Source organism: Arachis hypogaea, chromosome 15 (genome assembly GCF_003086295.3).
Source record: "Arachis hypogaea cultivar Tifrunner chromosome 15, arahy.Tifrunner.gnm2.J5K5, whole genome shotgun sequence".
NCBI lineage: Eukaryota > Viridiplantae > Streptophyta > Magnoliopsida > Fabales > Fabaceae > Arachis > Arachis hypogaea.
Genome location: NC_092050.1, coordinates 139,820,499 through 139,826,498, shown reverse-complemented (window position 1 = coordinate 139,826,498; position 6,000 = coordinate 139,820,499). Strand labels below are relative to the sequence as shown.

The window sequence follows — 6,000 nt, the reverse complement described above, 5'->3', positions numbered from 1 at the left end:
GAATTTGTCAATTCTAGTTGACTCTTAATGGATAAATTAACAGTTTAACATGTCATATAGACTTATTCTATTAATACAGAGAGAAAATATTGATAGAGAATCAATCAGTCTCATAAAAATAAAAATTAAGCCAAAAGAATATTTTTTATTTTGAGAGTCTAGTTGTCGAATTAATTGTCAGGTCGTTTATAATTTTTTTTCTCTTTTATTTTAGATGAATTGGACCGATTCAATTATAAGCATTACAATCTTATAAATTCATTTATATTTATACACACAACACTTAGAGATTCTTCGCCAAATTTTGAATACGGATATAACACATTAAGAGAAACCATGATTTGTAACAAGTAGCTCTGTTGTGGTGCTACAGCTTGCAGATTTGTTTGGCAGGAGGAGCCGAGGAGGCAGGCTTTGCTGAGAGAAAATTGTGATTTGTATGGCACATGCTTTAGTGTGAGCCGAGTGGTTTCGCTTATTGAGCACCATGGGCTTGGTATTGGGCTTGGTCGAAAAGTTACAAGAGGGAAGGTAAGTTGATGTTCCAGTGCGTATGATTGTTTATATTCCTATTGGGCTTCAAATTCTTTTTTTGAATATATAATTTCAGTCTCTCTGGACTGACACAGGGGTGGATATGAATGAAGGTTCAGCCATATACAGAGGCAACCAAATTCAGAGTCGGGAAGAGAAAATAGCGGAGAATAAGGAGGCTTGTAAATTAACGGTAGAATCAGGTGCGATTCCATGCAGTGATGAGGAGGACATTACGGCAATTCTCCAAAAGCAAAATGAAGCAATGGCTATGAAATGGAGACAATCAAAGCAAAAAGAGAAAATCAGAAGAAGTCGTCTAAAAATTTGTAAGCAGGTGTGTAATAAAATTTATAAATGATTTTAAGCTCTTCGAATGTTAAGGGATTGGGAGGAGTTGCAAAATTGAATATGATAAAAAGCTTCAAAAATAAATATAAATTAGATATGTTGGTTTGATAGAAACAAAAAAGAGGTGGTGAATAAATTTGATGTAGCAAGTATTTGGGGTAATGATAGAGCTAGTTGGGAGTGCGTTAATTCAATTGGAGCATCGGAAGGTTTACTGTTAATATGTGATGAATATATTTTTAAATTGATAAATTGCTATAAAGGAGATATGTGGTTATGTGTAGAAGGAGTGATGACTAAACATAATTTTTACTACGCAGTTTGTCTGGTATATGAACCGCATGTGAGAGATGAAAAACTTTTACTATGTGAGGAATTAAGTTATATTACAAGGGTGTGTCAAATTCTTTTTTGTTACATGGGGGATTTCAAAGAAATTGTGCATATAGAAAGAAAAGGGGTAACTAGCTTATTAGCATCTGCTGAATACTTCAAAATATGGATAAATGATATGGAATTGGTGGTTGACGCTTAATGATCACAAGTATACATGGTTTAGAGGTCAGTCTTGTAGTCATATTGATAGAAGTCTGTTTAGCTTGAAATGGTTAGACACGTACCCGGATACTCGACTTAGAGGAGGACCAAGAGATTTATCAGATCATTTCCCATTGATAGTGAAAGATAGAAGAATAGTTCAGGGTCCAAGACCATTCGTAGCCTAGACTCGTGGTTCACATATGAAGGCTTCCTAAGGATGGTGAAGGAAGAATGGAGGAGTTTGGGAGATGCATAATTTTTGAATAAGCTGAAGGCGTTGTCAAAATCGCTGGGTAGATGGCACAAGCAGCACTTTTGAAATATGACTGAGAAGATAAAAAAGTTTGAGAACGAGATCAAGAAAGTGGATGATATGCTTAGTTACGATGTATATAATGGTACAGTAGAAGCAAGAAGGAAGGCACTAGTAAGATGTTGTGAGATATGGTATACGAGACAAGATATACACGGGAACTAAATGTCCAGATCTCGACATGCTAAGGAGATGGACAGGAACACAAGATATTTTCATAATATCGCATCAGCAAGAAGAAATAATAACCGGAATGAGTCTTTAGTGATTAATGATAGATTGGTAAGGAATCATGCAAGAATTAAGGTAGCCACTAGAGATTTCTATAGGAAACTATACCAACAGGAAGCTTTGCCAAATATTAGCTTTTGAGATGGTCTAATCAATCGGTTGGAGATGGAGGAATTATTAGAGACAGCATAAAAATTTGGATAAAAGGTTGTTCTGCTAGTATACCTCTTTCTAGTGTTCTCTGTTGTGAGCTTCATGCTATTTGGAGAGGGCTCGTTATGACTTGGGATTGCGAGTGCAAAGAGGTCATATGTGAAACTGATAATCTTGATGCGTTTCTTCTTGTTTCGCGAGGCACAACCAGCATGATTAGGAATGACTCTGATCTGCTTGCCAAAATTAAAGAGATGCTCCATCGCAATTAGACAGCTACTTTAGTGCTCATCCAACGCACAGCAAACAGAGCGGATGATTTGATGGCTAAGACTGCTGTTTTAAACAAGCAGGTGTACCTAGAGTGGTTACTGCCCCTTAATAATTTAGACATTATTATTAGAGAGAAGTGCTACTCTTTCTCTTAGGTTCTTTTTCTTTATGTTATGTTCAGTCACAAAAAAAAAAATATAATTATTGTGTTAAAAAATTTTATATTTTTCTTTTTCCAAAAAATTGTTGCATTTTTTTATTGTTTAACGTTATTTGTTGAGTAGAAGAAGAAACAAAAAAATACAAAAAATTTGTGTTTTTATAAAAAAAAAAATGGAATCTTTTTTTTTTCCCAAAAGTTTAGTATTTTTTAAAATTTTTGTGTTTCCTTTTATAAAATTTTTCATGGTTTCTGTTATTTAATTAAACACAAGCAGTAATATTTTAGAGCATTTAGTTATAATAGTATTTATATATTCACCCAATATTACTCTAATTATTATTTTAGTATGGGTTGAATAGTGTGCTCTATTTCAATTTCTAATTCAGACTTCTATTCAGTTTTAACTATTTTATATGAGAAAAAATAACAAAAAAAATATTTCGTTCTTATTCACCACAACGGTGAAATCATAGAAACTATAGAGCAGACAACTTTTAGTAGCAATGATTTAGTTGGAGTTTTTTCTACTATTTTTTTTTACAGATTTACAATACAATATTCTATAGAAGTTGGGTCAATTTGGTTAAAATTGAGTTCTAATATTTTGTATGGACTTTCAATGACACTCGGTCAAGGATGCACCTGATATACAAGTTTTCCAATAGATATTGACAAGAAGATGTAAATATTATTTCACTGTTAGTCCAAGTTTCCCAAATGCTCACAATCGAGCAATTTGTAAGATTTGGAAAGATATTTGTGAGTTTCGAATGATATGCACCAAAGTATATAATCGAAAGAAATAGAAGGAAGTTCTAGTTCAAGACCTGTAAAAGTGAGGTCGCCTTCATTTAATGTATACACTGATCAAATAAAATATCAACGACGAAGACGAGACAACCTTAGGAAAAGGTTTGTCATTTAAACAACTAGCAACGAAGATGATGAAACCATCCATCTAACACCCACCAAACTATGAAACTTTCACTGAAGTCACAGCAACCAAAGAAGAGATCTACTCAAATAGACCCAGAATTTTAATTTACTTTAGAGTCTCATCAATATCTGAATCATTTTTCAGTATTGAATTTAAGTATGAAGCAGTAAGTTGGCCAATATTGGAGTAGACTCATAGAAAGGAGAGTTTGTGATCAGACGATGTGATTTTGAAGCAAAGACTAGGCAATGCTTGTACCAAGTTTTTTTTTTTCTCCTTTAAGGGACAATTGTATAAACTAATGGAGCACTTGGACAATTAGCTTTGATAATTGGTGTCAATGGTCTGGTGGGAAGGGTGACTAACATGGTTGGTTACTACGAGGACAAAAAGTGGGCAACATGAATTCTTTAAGGCTATGTTTGGAAACGAGAGTGAGAGTGAGAGTGAGAGACAGATTGTGAGTGAGAGACAAAAACTAAATTAAGTCCTTATATTTTGTTTAATGTAAAATGTATTGAACTAAGTTATATTTCGGTATCATATTTGGTTTAAGATAAATATGGAGATAGAAAGGTAGATTTAAAATTTAAAAAGTTAAATATGAGTATTTTTATAAAAAAAATATTATTAAAATTTTAGTCTCTATTTTTAAAAGTTTTAGATCATTGTGTCTCTAGAAAGTATTGAAGGGATTGAAATTTTGTATCTTGAAACTATAATTTTTTGATAACCAAACATAATACTGAATTCTAATTCTCTAGTTTCAGTTTTGGTCTAAAAAACAAACAGACTTTTAGTCTAGAGAAGACATTATAAAAGCAAAAAGAATTCATCATATGCACACCTTTGAATTGGCAGGCATCTTCAGATAATGGGAGGCACAAATACAATTGTGGTGTAACTTGAAATAATGGTGGTTAGCATGAACAAAATTGAGGTTTTGGCGTGATCTCTTTTATTTTAGTTTATTATCATGATATGTTGATAGTTTAATGTATGCGTTGGATCATTTTGGTTGGTTGGATTTTTTCTGTAATTATTTTATTTTTTATGGTAATATAAAAAAAAAAAACAAATAATTCCATTAGTTCTTCTTTTTCTCCTATTTTCGGAACGAATTTGTTTTGAACCATCTAAAAAAATAAATCGGATCGAAATTTATCCTTTGTACGCAAAACAGCGTAAATCGCAGTGGCATTTATGAGCTTCAAAGAAAAGTCCTATCCCACTGCAATTTATTTACAAACTCATTTCTAATGATTTGCTTAAATAGTTTGGGACATGTGATTTGGGTTCTCTTTTTGAATTACACTCCTTGGTGCAATTTACATGCTTTCGTAACTGCATCAAATTCTCAAATCCTAATGCGATTGACGTATATAGTTGTAAATAGTTCAAAAACATTGCAATTATTTACTTACAGAAAATGATATATATGTTAGGGTAAATTACTCTTTTAGTTTTTAAATTTTGGATTAAATTTTAATTGTCTACAACATTTAAAATGTTTTATTTTTATCTTAAAAATATTTTATTTTATCCTATTTTAGTTCTATATTAAAATTAATTTTTTTCTTTTCAAAGTACTATTTTTTCTTCTATTAATATGTTTTTGTTTCTCTTATTATTTTATCACGATATTTTAAATTACAACAATTACCATCATGACCACTACATTTATAATTTTGGAAGATTTTCATATATGTCAATGTATTTTACTAATACATTAGTATACTAATGATTATCTAACATCCAAATAATGAATTAAATATATGAAAGGCTGTGATGTAAATAGAAATTCTTTATATAAAGATGCTAACATGTAAAACATGGTGAGGACTGCCCCTGTCCCTGTTTAGGGCTGCACATGCATCGGATAATATTCACATATTTGTGGTAATTATTTGAATTCGATCTAAATTTTGCGGATATTATTTGATCTGTAGAGCTATCGGATTGGATCGAATCCGATCCGTATTATGGTAGGATCGGATTGCGGATTTGGCAGTGATATCCGTGGATCCGATCTGCAAATCCGCATATATCCGCACATCACATATAAATAGTATAGTTTAAGAAAATAAACCCTAATGTGGTATGAATTTAGTGTGTTGTTTTATGAATTTTATGATATCTTGTTTTTTATTTTTTATGTTGTATTTCGACTTAGAATAATTAAACTTAAATCTTGTGTTATTATTTTTTTTTTGTTATTCAAGAGAACTTTTATTAATAATATTTTAAAATTAAATATGCATAAACAGGTGAAAAATGATTTTTTTTTTTTTTAATAAAAACAGCCAAATGGAATTTGAAAACATTTTTTTTGAATTATGCGGATATACTCGATATCCGATCTGATCCGATCCGCAATTATGCGGATCGGATCGGGCCTAAAAAATTGCAAGTATCGTATCCGATCCGATCCAATGAATGCAGTGCGGATCGGATAGAATTTTAGGCTATATCCGATCCGATTCGATCCGTGTGCAGTTCTACCCT

The 6,000-nt window shown here is 31.8% G+C and overlaps 1 long non-coding RNA gene across 1 annotated transcript; it reads left to right on the top strand.

Annotated features, from left to right (window-relative positions):
- Positions 1-217: 217 nt before the first annotated feature.
- LOC140179550 (uncharacterized) lies at positions 218-4,461 on the top strand. The gene is made up of 3 exons (XR_011873067.1): positions 218-531; positions 630-871; positions 4,357-4,461. It is a non-coding gene; the product is annotated as an uncharacterized lncRNA (long non-coding RNA).
- Positions 4,462-6,000: the final 1,539 nt, after the last annotated feature.